This window comes from Ostrea edulis, chromosome 8, assembly GCF_947568905.1.
Source record: "Ostrea edulis chromosome 8, xbOstEdul1.1, whole genome shotgun sequence".
Lineage (NCBI taxonomy): Eukaryota > Metazoa > Mollusca > Bivalvia > Ostreida > Ostreidae > Ostrea > Ostrea edulis.
In genome coordinates, this window is record NC_079171.1 from 7,054,744 (window position 1) to 7,070,203 (window position 15,460).

General features: G+C 35.8%; 1 protein-coding gene and 1 long non-coding RNA gene across 3 annotated transcripts in view; both read right to left on the minus strand.

Moving 5' to 3' along the window:
- Positions 1-4,914, minus strand: part of LOC125661033 (uncharacterized) — a 67,048-nt gene extending 62,134 nt beyond the window's left edge. For both annotated transcript variants that reach the window (XM_056148066.1, XM_056148065.1), the window contains exon 1: positions 4,701-4,914. The gene's annotated coding sequence lies outside the window, so the exon portion shown is untranslated. The remainder of the gene's footprint in view (positions 1-4,700) is intronic.
- A 573-nt stretch (positions 4,915-5,487) lies between these two features.
- Positions 5,488-11,982, minus strand: LOC130049889 (uncharacterized). The gene is made up of 3 exons (XR_008798242.1): positions 11,951-11,982; positions 8,641-8,720; positions 5,488-5,883 (listed from the first exon to the last, which is right to left on the minus strand). It is a non-coding gene; the product is annotated as an uncharacterized LOC130049889 (long non-coding RNA).
- Positions 11,983-15,460: the final 3,478 nt, after the last annotated feature.

Genomic DNA, 15,460 nt, shown 5'->3' on the forward strand with positions numbered 1-15,460 from the left:
CCTGCCGCGACACATGACCTCCGTTTTTAAGGGCATATCCGGAAGACACGTGCTTCTCGCTTCTAAATACCAAGTAAACTCCGATCCCCTATTGTGGCCCAATCCTACATCATGGCTCCTGAACTGAACAAGCATGAATGGCATTTATTCAATGATAATCTGTGCCAAATTCTATTGAAATTAGTCTAGTGGTTCTTCATATATAGTTGAACATAGGAATGGGGTGTTAGGTGAGGTGGGGGTATGGGGTGTAGGGGGGGGGGGGGGGCACTTTCGCATGGTTTCAATCCATCAGTTCAATCTTACATTCTTTCTAGTCAGTACTTTTATAAAAAAAAAAAGGGAAAGAGTGGAGGGTTGCAGTTTACCTATATACCTAATTTTGCATATGAATATACAGTTTTATTACCTGCGACTTTGCATGTTTATAGATAACGGAAATTGGACAAAATAAATAACGACCCCCCCCCCCTTCCCACCTTCCCCCTAACTGACAACTGAAGAAAGTAAGATTGAAATTATGAAGATTAATTTCAATGTATTATTGATGGATGCACAACCTCTCCCTCCCCTATTTTAGGAATGGAAATCGAAGCCTAGGCAAAACATGTGTTGGGATAAATATAGATGGCGATATCCCCACCCCCGAAAAATGTAGGATTTCGAACGTGTTGTGAAAATAACGTGGTGTTTTTTTTTATTACTATCTATTTATTCTTGCTTTTGAAGAATTTTAGACAATCCGGATAAGCTTCTCTTACCCCCCCCCCCTCCCCCACCTACTAGACTTTGAAAAATTATACTTCCTTTAATCAAGTAATTAATTATAGATTTATTCTAAAATTTATCTAATTTTGACCGTTAGGTTACGATGCTCATAATGCTTTATCCACTGGGCAGTTTCAGATGTGCCATAACATGTTTCAAGTTAATTACATCAGAATTCAAAATTATGGGGGTAGTGCAAGTGTCACAAAAAGCACGTAGGAGGAAAGTGAGAACCTCGTAAGTTGTCAGAAATAGTACTCAAACATATTGTATATTATACATGCAATGAAATATGTTCAAATTAAATCAAAAATCAAATCAAGGATGTTGACCATACGATATATAAAATAATACTGTTAAAAAAAAAAAAAACACCAATAAATATAAGTATGTACATATAATATTTTTAACAACAGTTTTAGCTAAAGAAGTCAAACATAAGTTTACCCTTTTTGTATAATTGTAATTTTAAATTGTGTACTGTGTTGAAATTAAAAAAAATACAGATGCACATGCCTAAGGTTTAGTCTCATACGTTTTCACATAAAATATGCAGTGATTATATTTAATAGACATGATAATTATGAATAGACTTGTGAATTTCACTGACTCTCTGTGTATTTCTCTATTCACTTATATATTCGTGTTTATTATTTATTCATGTATCTATTTATCTTTGAAAATCAATTTATTCATAAACAGTATGTATTTTTACTCTTTATTATTCATTTCTGCATTGAAAAAAATACATGAAATTTTCTTTTATTTCTTTTATTTTATTTCATTTTTTTTTCTGATACCACTATTCCCTAATATACACTTGTTAATGAAAAACAAAACTTAAATATTTACAATGGTAACGGTATCAGATTGAATTTTGTCAAAAAAATATACGATTTTTATTTTATAAATTCCCATCGGGTACCCCAATTTGAAGCTTGAAAGAGTTGTCCCTGATAGGCGACGTCGTTTCCACTGGTAAACTAAAATATGTATGGTTTTATCTCTGAAGGCCCTCTTTAGCGTGGTTGTTTATTTAGGAAACCTATATATCAAATTGAAGTGGAGTAAATACTGAGTGTATCACACATTGTAACATGTATTGCAACTTCTCCGAGAAAAGTGTGAAAAATTCGGCTGAAAGTTACATACTTTGAGCAGTTTATAAACATTATAAATATTGTATCTGTAATAAAATTGTTTATTTTATTCTGCAGATTCCCGGAAGTCTTTTTGTAACAAGTAACAATTTTATGCACGTTGGTTGTTTAGAAAAATTTGCCAATAAATAAAGCGCGGCTTTTATTACCTAATAATGACGGCGTATTTCATGCGAAAAAGCGTGCATTTCATTTCAAATAGGAGTATATAAAGGTCAATATTGTAAGACAATATTATACATTTTTGATCAATAAGGAAATTCTTTCTTAAATTCTGTTACAGATTTAGTTATTGACAGAGTAAAAATAATCTATTTCCTCGTTTAAAAAAACAACAACATTGTTTTGTTTAGAGTGAAGACGTAATCCAAGGTTATATGTTTGTTACGGAGAACAGGGGAAATGGTTATCAAAGTAGATCATTCAGAGATAATGTACTTCCTCTTTTCCGCCGATTCACTGATCGTGATTCACGGTAGTTGAATGATTACATCGGCGGGTCTACTGTGTATGTAAGTTTATTAAATCTCCATACCAGAAACAAGTGATTTTCACACCCACTTGACTTATACAATAATGTGAAGAATGCGGACTTTTAGTAGTGCATAAAAAAAAAAACACCAGAAAACAATATGACTCTGTTGAAGAAGACACGACCAATCGGTCACTTTCATAGAATATGTTCTCTTACAATTGCAAAATAATCCACACCCTATTTCGTTAGAAGAGCTTTTATATGACGTTAGGACCTTGACAACTCCCCGGAGACCTCTGCTGTTGTAAAACAATCGACTTTGAAATGAATCAGAATTGTTTTCTATAACAAAAGTATAAACGCATGTAAAATCAACGAACTTTGACTACCAGTGGTTAAATTAAGACCGTGAATACGTTATGTATTTTCATGCCCTGAGATCGAAGATCGGAGGGGGGGGGGGGTACTGTTTTTTGTTCTGACCGTCATTCTGTAATTGTGCCGGAGACTTTAACCTTGCTAATACCATTTGAACAGCAGGTGCTATGTATTTGATATTTCACATGATTATTCCTTGTGACAAGACCTTTCCGTGGGTACTAAACTTTTTTGACTCTGTGACCTTGACATTGGATTTTGACCGACTTTTAAAAACATGATGTTGGTCATAACTTGTAAACGATCAATATTAGAGCTTTTATATTGCACATGCACATTTCTTGTGAAAAGATCTTTCTACTGGTACCAATATATTTCTCTTTATGACCTTGGCCGTCTTCGGAATTGGCGATTATTGGGGACATTTGTGTTTCACTAACACATCTTGTTTCATTCTTTAAAAGATGGTCCGTTAATGAGACACACCAGTTCTTTATACGTCTAAAAGAGTTAGCACTCTTTCTAAATGGCAGATTCAAGGGAGTGTACAATATCCATGCAATTTGAGAGGTAACCAAATCCATAATCGTCAAACGCACCCACCCCCAACACCAACCCCTTGTGGAAATTCGATCGAAGCATTTTCATTCCCGACATGTTCTAGAATCAACGTAAAATATGAACACGTTACTTTACCTGTTGAATTATATATTTCATGTTTTGTTTTAATGTATACACGGGTAACGCGACTTGCTAAATTCTTCTAATCATGGAATTATCGTGCGATAATTATGCTAAAAGTCATACATGAAAATTCATTTATGCGATAATCATACAATTTCCATATCATGTGTCATTTTCATGTTTGATTTGACGCATCATAACATTTGGACATTGTTATAGGATAATCGCGCAGTATTCACATGCATATACAAAAGCAATAATCATGCACACTGAACTGTGAATAAATGTAGGAACATCAAAGCCTATATCAAACATTATTTTGTTTCTATCCATGTTTAAATTCTATACAGACAAATATAGTATAATCTAACATCAATTTCCGCTAACTTTTCTCGTTATCTTAACCCTGCGCCATGAAATTCATGTAAAGATCGTGTCTCACATGACTTCCCGACAAAACGGTCTGCGGGAAAACTAGGCGAGTTAACACGCGTCTTAATCCTCATTTTTTTCTCGCGTGAAATGTATGCCAATTTCAAATATTTACACTCACTAAATCATTTATCTTATCTTTCTATTGAAATTGACATTGTTTTATCTGGAACAATGAATCCATGTGTGTTGTAAACTAGTTCGATCCGGTTTTTAGTACCACCTGTCTGTCTAATCATCACCATATATGGAACATCAAGAAGGTCAAAGGATGCATTGACTGTTCCGTTTAACGTAACGAATAGGTTTTATTTTAAAATAATGCATAACAATATAAATATAAAGAATACAATATCTTTCGTTGTTGTTTCACCGGGTGATGAAGGAAGCAATCGTTGCAGAAAGAAATTACATAACCCGCTTGCCAAAGCGGGTTATGTATTTCTTTCTACAACACTAGCGACCTTCATCAACCGATGAAACAACACAGAAAGCATTTCATTGTTTAATTGGGGGATATGGGTCATATTCCACTTTGCATTTGTACATGCATACATTTATCAAATACAACCTAGAGTCAATTTTTGACATTATTCTATCATACTAAAACGAAGTTACTCATGATTTATAAATATTTACTTTGTCTAACTTTTCAAGTGGATATATCATATTCAGATTGTTTTCTGATAAAAAAATAAATAAAAACAAAAAACACAACAACAAAATTAAACACCTCAGAACTCTGAATTATGCTTCAATTAAAAAAAAACAAATCCGGAGGGGGGATAGCAACAATTACTCACTACGTAACGCTCCTTAAGAATTCCTAGATCCACCTCTAGGTAAGGAATCCGCAGGGTTTGTAATAAGAAACGCTGGCTTTACAAACAAATGACAGAAAATCGCCTTTTTTCCTCCGCTGATTGTGTACTGACTCGATACGAGGAAGGAAATAAGGACGCACGCAGTCTTCCCGTTCAATATAAAGTTATCGTATCGTGCATCACTTACTACCCCCACCACTACCTCACATCTGAAAACACCAAATTAAAAAATGAGAATTGTCCTTTGTCGTATAGAAATCAAACATTATTATATGTTCAGTTAAGTCATTACATCAAAGGAAGATTTCAGCGAGTTTACCCAACTATCTACTTTGTATTGCTTGTAGGAGTTATGCGATTGATCATTGTTCGTTATCTTCACCTTTCATAAAGTGAAGGGTATAATAAAAGCATAATAAGTACGAACTATTACACAGTTATAGGAGTAGCTGCAGGTGTGACCAGTCGACAGGGGATGCTTAGTTCTAGATCGTGTGACTGGTCAACAAGAGGTGCTTACTCCTGCTAGGCACCTGCTCTCGCCTCTGGTGATCCCAGGGGTTTGTCTTTGTCCAACTCTTAATTGTGTTCTGTTTATAGGATTTATAAAATTTTCAATGTTCGATACCTTCACTTTGTGCATCGTAAAAATTTTCGCGGTATATTCTCGTTGATTATTTTAGTTGTTTAGTTAACATATTCAATGTCCTTCATGTATTACTAAAACCCTCTCTAACTTCTTCTCAAGGTTCTGATCTGTAAAACTTTATTACGGAATATGTATTCCAATAACAGTTGCTACTAAATAACTGAAAATTGTATAAATGATCCACACAACGCCATGTCATTTCAAGAACGACTTTTAATGCTCTTTAATATCTTCGATACACAGATCTCCATCACCGCGATCCTTTCTTTTCACAAACAAACTTTAACTGCCCGTCACATGACGTGTCGCTCCATGTCCCATTCTTTGGCATCAACCTGATGTGTTTACTCCACGCTCCTTCCGCCGGTTCAAACATCCCGCAGCTTTCCAGTTGTCTGCCGTCAGGCTGCCCAGATTTCCAACAGGCATAGTAAACTCTTCTTGCAATAGAGACAGAAAGAAACACTCCGTCTATGAGGAAGTCCGTTATACCAAGCCACACCCCTTTATACCCTGTCAGAAAAATCTTTAAATAGCAACAGCATTTAAGGAGGCACTCTACATTGTTATAATAGTCGATTTCCTTTTAAATCATGGCCTAAAATATAGATACCAGCAATTTTGTCCATTCAATTCAAAATTCATTGCCTAGCTGAATATATAGCTCAGTAGGTTAGTGCTTTGACTGCTGAACTGTAGACTGCGGGTTTGAGTCCAGCAGTGGTTTAATTTGTTTTTGAAAATTTGAAAGTTTACAATTTCAAAATATTGTTTTACGTATCCTCTACTTTTCATCAATATCATATTTCTTCAATGTGACATACATCTTTAACGTAACTAAGACGCTTTTATACGTGACTGGAATATATTTCCCAGATATAATTCCACAACAATCATAAGCAATCATACACAAAAAATGTTGTCGAAACATACATGTCCCTTCTTCACTTCTGTTAATATTGAAAACAATCAAGGTTTCATTTAAAATTTGGCTCACTACACCTAAAAATAGTTTCTCATATCAGTACAAATTGATTTAATCATAAAGGATTATAAGACTCTCTTATGAGTAGCCATGAAATATAAGGTGATTCCACCCGAGGGTTGCAAAAAAGCTGTGAAACCCGAGGCTTTGTCAAGGGTTTTACCGATTTTTTGCAACCCCGAGGGTGGAATCACCTTAATATTTCATGACAACTCATAAGAGAGTATTTTTCTCTCATATTTCTAGAGTTTTCCGTTTTCCTTGTGCCTAGCGACGCCATTTTGAGAATTTTCCAAATAATTAATTTTTCGCTGTTCATTAAAAATAACACCAGAATCGAATTCTACGACCTTCATTTTGGCAACTATGTTGCCGACAAAAAATCGGCCGACGAGTGTATAAGTGAATTGTATTAGAGTTATTCCTCTTTGAATACATCAATAATCAGGGTGATGCGTGACGTAACTCGACAGTCATCAGCGCGAAACATTTTGACAGACCTAATCAGAACATGAATCCACAACTGCACGTTTTTTTTTTTCTTTTCTTAGAGGAGCATTGATATTGATATTAATTGAGCAGTTATTTAATGACGAGTGTGTGAAGAGGAATTCCAAGTGGTTTTTGTTGGTGAATATTGGCTAGACTTTCGTTTTTCACGCGTGCAAGGACTCGAGTCTCATGGACATTGAAGGCACTTATTTCACTTGAGACACGGACAGTAGACGTTGACAGAGTGAATGTGGAGGTAGGCCTAGAAGTAATAGACCGTGTGGGCTGGGTTTCTGTGAAGTGGCATAATGCACCGGATGACATAGGTGTATGAGGAATTTGTGAATGTTGTTGAGTGTCCGGTAATTGTTCAAGGAATGTGTATTTTTGTGTCCGGTCACATACACCTGGAGATTATCAGGGACATTATAATCTGTCATTTTTTGTATATTAGATTTGCAGACGCTAGTGTTCGTCAATCGAGGCGAGGTAAGTTGCAAGCTAGTTGTGTATTGATTATGACGTCACGGGATATGTAAGATAAACGTCACGTGATATGAAAGATAGAAATATCTTACATACCTTTCTTTCATAGAATATCTGTATCTTACATACGTAGATATGAGAGAAATAATGATATATAATAAGTATAGATATCAAACAAGCAGAACATATCCATATTTGGGAGAAAAACAAGATTTTCAAAAAAAAAACCAAAAAAAAAAAAAAAAAAAAAAACCCAAAAAACAAAAAAAAAAACTATTTCAACACATATGTGCAAAAGACTCTGGCGGATTTGAACTAGCGATATGCGGTTCAACAGCCCAATGCTTTAGCCACTGAGCTACAATGATAGACAAACAAATCGATCGATAGAAATAATTTCACAAAACATTTCAGTCTCCATCTTGTGACTTAGTGTCTTACAGAGTATAAGTTTTAGTGTAGATGGAATACGTATCATACATGAAAGGTAAAGATAAAGAACAGTGATCAATGTCACAACCCCCAAAATCGATACAAAGCAAAAGTGTGGGACAAGCACGGACCCCTGAACCCACTATGACATAGCTTAAATATAGTATCCCCCGTGTTGTGATGATTTATATATTCACATAGCATGTTCACCCCTCCGGTTATTCATTGACGTTGGTTTTGGGGATTGTTGGGAATTTTGCTTCCTGACATTTTGTAAACAAACTATGTAAAATTGACATTCCTTTGTGATGTCAAAAATGGCGTTGGACAACATATCATAATAATGAAAATTGATGTAATAGGCGATATATACTGCACAAAGGAGTAAATATGTGATAGCATGTCAGAATGCACTTCCCCATATCTGATCTATTTTTTTTTAAACATGCGACTTATTCCCGATTTTAAGATCGTTCAAAATTGACAAACATAATTTACCTTTCAACAAAATCCGCACATGTATCTATCTCTCCTCCCAGGGTCCCCCGATCTCTAGGAGTATGGAGGTATTGTTGTCCCCGTCCCCCGATCTCTAGGAGTGTGGAGGTCTTGTTGTTGCAGTGTATCTTATAAGTAAGCTGGAAATTGCTCAATTCATGTAAAAATATGCCATCATACTAGCAGTCTGACGTTCAATATGACTTTTGAACACATCAGAGAAATCAGTGGATTAGGGTACTAAATTTTGTTTTCCCCTACGGGTATATGAACTACACATCTGACTTGTCAACGGGGGGGGGGGTGCATATTACGAGAGAGTTACCCATTGTGTAATAACAATTAATTCTATATAAAGTGGGCATGATATTACTTACCTGAGTGCCTTTAAAGGTGGAACTCTCTTCCGAGAACCAGTAGCAGTTGACTCCAAATGGAACCCATCCCTTGTCACAGACTAATAATAACAAAGTATCTTATTAATGGTTCTCAACCATTGTCACAGGCTAGTAGTAACAAAATATCTTATTAATGGAACCCAATCTTTGTCACAGACTAGTAATAACAAAATATCTAATTAATGGAGCCCAACCCTTATCACAGACAACATAAGAACAAAATATCTTATTAATAGTTACCTACCCTTCTCACAGACAATCAATAAAAATATATTCTATTAATGGTTCTCAACCATTGTCACAGACTAGTTATAACAAAATATCTTATTAATTGAACCCAATCCTTGTCACAGACTAGTAATAACAAAATATCTTATTAATGGAAACTAACCCTTGTCACAGACTAGTAATAACAAAATATATCATCATTGGAACCCAACCCTTGTCAATGACTGTTAATAAGAATATAGCTTAGCAATGAAACGCAACCCTTGCCACAGACTAGTTATAACAAAAAATCTTATTGATGGAGCCCAACTCTAGTCACAGATTAGTTATAACAAAATATATTTTTAATAAAATCCAACCCTTGTCACAAACTAGTAATAGCAAAATATCTTATTGATGGAATCCAACCCTTGTCACAGACTAGTTATAAAACATATCTAATTGATTACAGATTATCTTATTGATGGAATCCAACCCTTGTCACAGACTACTTATAACAAAATATCCCATTAATTGAATCCAACCATTGTCACAAACTAGTTTTAACAAAATATTTTATTATTGAAATTCAACCCTTGTCACAAACTAGTATTGACAAAATACCATGTGAATAGAATCGAAACTTGTCACAAACTAGTTATAACAAAATATCGTATGGAACCCAATCCTTGTCACATACTGGATATAACTAAATAATTCATAAGTGAAATGAATAATGAAACATAATGTGTTTTATTTATGTTTCAAAATAAGTTAGTGAAAGGTGAAGATAAAGAACAGTGATCAATCTCATAACTCCTATAAGCAATGCCAAACAGTGAGTTATGCAAACAGGAGCCCCTGGACACACCATAGGTGGTATTAGGAACCTAGGAATATTAAACATCCCCTGTCGGCAGGTCGCACACACAGTGAGCCCTATATCTATATCTTGATCAGGTAAATTGAGTTATGCGTAGTCAAAATCAGGTCGGGTAGTCAGAATTAGTGTACCGAGAACGGTCTAGCAGTCGGTATGGAAAAAAAAATCAGACAGCATTTGACCCAATGAAAGGTTGTATTGTCAAACTAGATCGTTATAACAGCCATATAATTTACGAAATGCTGACTTTAAACGGGACTGTCTATCGTTTATATTGATTAATAGTTTATTGTTTTAGCAATAATTCAACCATCTTACGGCGGTAGAATTTTTTATAATGTAGGAATAGTCATGGATAAAAAAAAGTAGTAGTTTTGTCACCTCTGGGGACAGAAAAGGGCTTACTGTATAAACACAGGGAGCTCGGTATTGTATTCTATTTAGCGTCTTTGGCAGATGGTACAATACTATAAATTACGCGTACATTGCTAGATATGTGTTACTATTTCAGATGCGGCTTTTAATATCAGACACGCGCTTAATTTCCGGTAAATCTTTCTTGCAGTTTAAAATTCGCATCTGCCGAATATATATGTTGACAGTATTCCCACGCATATTTTTTATTACTGAGGGACATAGTACATGTTAAGCTTAAGTCAAAAAATGAATGTTGCGATGAAATGATTCAGAAATCCATCATAATAAGATAAAATCGTTTTTTCAGTATTTTGTCATCAACAGTTATTGAAGGGAAATACAACCCAAAAGATTTTTACATGATTGATGATAGGATTAATTATATGATAAAGATATGCCCTACTATTGTGTTGATATACGGTCTAGATAAGCTTCAGTACTAATTTGAAAATGTTAACAAAAATTGACTTCCCGCGATCTATAGATGTTGCCATGATGTGTAACTCTTTCATATTCAAGACCACAAAAAGCAATACTTTTGACGTCACACTGTCTGTTCCGGTTATGATGAGATTTTAAGATCATCAAAGATGTGCATATAGTAGATCCTACGAATAAATATGTTGATGCCTTCCTGTCGAGCAGTCAATTACATTAATGCGAAGGGAGATGTGATTTTTCCCCCGAATTTCCCCACCCAACCAAATCATTTGAAAAGAAAATACTACGTAAAGTGAGGATTCATCATTAGCGTAATGACAAATTGAGGTTCGAGACATTTGCATGAAGACACATTTACCTTCTGCCTGGTCTGCGTCTCGACTGAACGTCTTATTTTCTTCTTACGAAAGAACGGGCTCAAATCCATACGGCTCCAAACTTAACTGTTCGTGACTTATCATGTTTACAGTGCTACATGTACTGATGGGATAAACCGGAACAGACGGTGAGACGTCATAAATTAAACATCAACGGTCGCTCTCTTAGCGGTGGGTAATTCAAAATATATGGTAGATTAACATTGATTTAATTGTTAAGTAGGGATTTTTGTTCTTAAAGACTGTCATTTACGACATCGATAAGTGATACTTTATTCATTAAATCAAAAATGTGGTTAGAGTTGCCTTCTTCTATAAGATGTAATGAACATCTTACAGGTGATTGGAATGTTGGCTTACGTCTGTGTGTGTTCGATTATCCCGGACCAAGTGTAGAGCCACAAACTGTGATATGTGTTAGCTGTTCCTGATCGTTAGAGCTGTTGTTTTTTTATCATCATCGGGGTAATGCCTGTCGCGACTTCGGACCTCTATGTATTTATTACGGCGGTAACACATGTCACGACACGGGATGTCCGTGTATTTATTATCGCACCTACATGTACACCAGTTGCGGCATGGGGCCACTGTGTTTTTTATTATCGCACTAGCGTCTGTCGCGACATAGGACCTAATTATTTTTTTTTATAATTCCAGACCAACGCATGTCGCGATGCCGGACTTCAGTTTTAAAGCTATACGCAGAACACCCGCGATTTTCATATATCGAACGTTTTGGCAAATAAACAGTCCCAGTGTGTATTCAGAATCTCCCGATCAGGTTTCAACCACTGAGCCACCGAAACCGGTAAAACATCGTATGTACCCCACTATATAATTTATTGTTATATCAATGTGCTATTCTTCACTGGAAACAGTGTAAACAAAAAATACGTTGAAATATTTAAAACGTTTAAAAATACTTATATTATTAAACCTTATCACGGATAGTTTGTTGACTTACGGTTAGTAGGTGCATGTGGATGTCGTCTGTGATCCGGGAAAACTGAACATTAGCGGGTTGCATTGGTTTTATTTATACTTAGTGACTGACGCTGATTGGTTGAAAAAAGTTCGCACATGTCACATTCATGATTCCTACTTAAATTTGGGGAAGAAAATCAATAACTATTAAAATGGATTTTAACCACCACCCCCTACTCCCAATGGTACAGTCTAGGGACTCATGTCATTGGATATCTGGCTTACGGTCAGCGGCCTTTTTGAGCCGGACAAAGCGGGTGTGTCCGGCCAACAGAAGACACTTTCTCCTCTTATCTCACCTGGTGTGTCCAGAAATCCGTGTTTGCACTGTTCTCGATTTTGAGAGCTTAATGCGATTGTTAACCGTTTGTAATTTCCACCTTTCACCTACAGCTGTGAACAAGCATCTAATGAGCTGTAAAGCAATTCTTTTAGTTTAAACTTTATTTCATTTGAATATGTCAAAATACATATACACAATAAATAATATGCACGCAGGATTCGGAAACAAGTTGTAGCAACTTATATTAATCTGTTTCCTTGAATTAACTTTGAATGGTAAATGTACATTTGCCCTTGTTGCATGACAAAGAAGTAAAGAAAAATGAAAGAAAAAAAAATTAAACAAATAAATGAATAAACAAATAAGAGAAAATGCAAATAAACAACAAATATCTACATAGGAAAACGAAATTTGGGATCATTCCTAATGATATGAGTGCAAAATATTGTGGAAAGGGTGAAATATTACTTAATCTTAATACTGGTAAGGTGTTTACGCTAATTAACACTAACTAATGGGATATAGATATTCAGCGCTAGATGCAATGACAAAATAATATAGTTATTATACATGTTCGTATATATAAATTAACAAAGAACAAGAGTTGTCAGACATTATCAGCTGGTATGAATATAGTATCATACATACTAGGCAGTGCATGATGTATGAATAACCACAGTGGTCTATGTAGAGCCACTCTCTTTCATCACGTGACTAAAGGGGACCAGGTCCGACTCCTTCCGGACCGCGTAAGTCCTATCCCCATTGTCACGGACGCTGATCTTACCATTTGATGACCATGCCTGCTTTAACTTGTGTTCTCGACAGAGCTGCCTACTCAGGTAGAGAAGGCGATCACGATATTTAGTCAGATCTTCATTAATTGCGATGTGCCTAGTTTCAGTTTACTTACGCAGCTTCTTTGCATCCTTAATCAATGAAAACTTCACATCAGTAGTGCGAAGTCTGACAATAATTTGTTTCGGTGAATTCCGTTGTTTCCGAGGATCGCCAGCGCGGTGGGACGTCACGATATCGGTGGGTGGAAGTGGAACTCCCGCGGATGATGTAACTTTAAGAAGTTTTTCAGTAGTTGATTCATCGGGTGATTCAGGTATTCCGGAAACTCGGATGAGAGGTCGACGGCCGTACTGTTCTAATTCATCAACCTGGAGACGTAGATCTTCGTTTTCCTTGCGTAGTTGGGTCATCTCTGTCCGTATAGGTTCCACCATCTCCTGAATTATTCCCTGAATCTCCTCTCAGATGGAAAGTCTGATAGGTGCGCTAACTGCATCAGCAATTTTCTGCAAGTCATCGCCTGAAATTGTAAGATGCTGAGGATTGACTATATATGGTACTGGGTAACCAAACTGTGGGGGTGGGTATTGCATCATTGGCGAGGTTTTGGAGTCTGGGGTAGAACTACAAACCGGAGGTCCGAGTTGGTTGGACGTACCCTCCATACCAGAATTGTTCAGAGATCCCTCACGAGTGTTTTTTTTTTTTACTTGAGATTGATGTTGGTATATAATTTTTGTTATATGAATATAAAAGCCGGCCGGTGAGCATGCAACAAAAGCTATCAAACTCTAAATAATTCTACGCTACATCTACAGCTGGATATCTCCTCAATTAAAACATCAGTAACAAAAAACAGTCCATTGTAAGTGCTTTCTGTATGAAGTGTTCCACAATGCTTATCAGATAGCTCATAAAGACAGTTAACTAATACATAAACAAAGTTGTGAGTTACCTCTCTTTGTTCATGCCGATTCACGTGTTCTTGTCTTTCTGTATGATCATCAACGGTAGCGCACTGTGAATACACATAAATGACCTGTACCAGTAAAGGAAACAGAGTGTTGTCATAATATGTGTTAATCCACCAGCGAATAAATCAAAAACAATATGATATGGTAAACGGTAGTTCGTGAGGCTCATTAAGTATCAAAAGAAATAGATACATATTCTCAATTTACGGATTTTGAACTCTGTATCATCCAATTTACCTGTTTATAATTGTGTACTTTGGATTATTTTTTTCTTTCGGTTATTTACAAAACAATATTTATAAAACTATTTCATAATATCTGATTAGTAATTTTGAATTACCATTGGATTTTCACTGTCTAATTAACTCAGAATAAGACTCGTGTAGTGAGTAGAGTTTAAACGAATCGGGCAGAGACAGATCACTTTGAATTTTGTATCACTCGATTTAACAGCTGATGTAAGTGTACTTAGAAAATGTTTTGCAGAAACAGGATGTTCCTGTCAATGTATAATCTGAGGACTGATGGGGATAACTACAGAATACATGAACATTTACTGTTTCAGAGTTACCTCTCTTCGTTTATGTATTGATTTTCTGTACAGTCTTCAACTGTGATCACAAATAAATGATATGTAACAATAAAGGAAATATTTTGTAATCATAAGAAATGTGTTAATTCATCAGCGAATAAACATAATAAATTTAAAAAAGGCTTACATAGTGAGTGGATGTTGAGCAAATCGGCCTTTGAATATAAAAAAAGGAAGATACAGGTTCTCAATTTACATACTTCAAACTTTGTGTAATTCGATCTACCTGTTTGTGAGTGTGGCCTTTGCATATTGGTTTTATTATTTACTAAACAATATCTATAAGGCTATATCACAGTTACTTATTAGTGCTACAAAGTACTCTTACATTATCATTGAATTTACACTTGACAAACTTGATTCTAACGAACCGGTGCAAACGGGTTAAACGACAATTAACGGCGATACAGTTGATTGTGTGCCGGAATTGCGCACGCATCCCGTCGGGCACGCCGATTGAGACGGGAAATTTTGATAGGCGATGGCGGCTTCAAGCTGGCGTCATTGGAGACAGTAGTATCAAAAGTTGCTTAGTCGTAGAGAAAATGTTTTTATTTCGTACACTGGTGAAATAAACATTATTTGTAAATATGTTGGTCATTTCTATGCCGAATAATGTTGATACAATAGAAGCTCAACAATTACATTACTGTACAGTAGCCGGGTCGCTTGATACATAGCCCGTCGCCGTGTATACCTGGCTTAGTTTGATTCGGGCGGATATTATCAGAATCAATTATATGCTAACTGTCCAGTTTTTCTCTCAGACAACTTACGAATTCGCATGAACGATATTTCTATTAAACTGCGCATGGGATTTTAGCACTGGAATAGTGCATT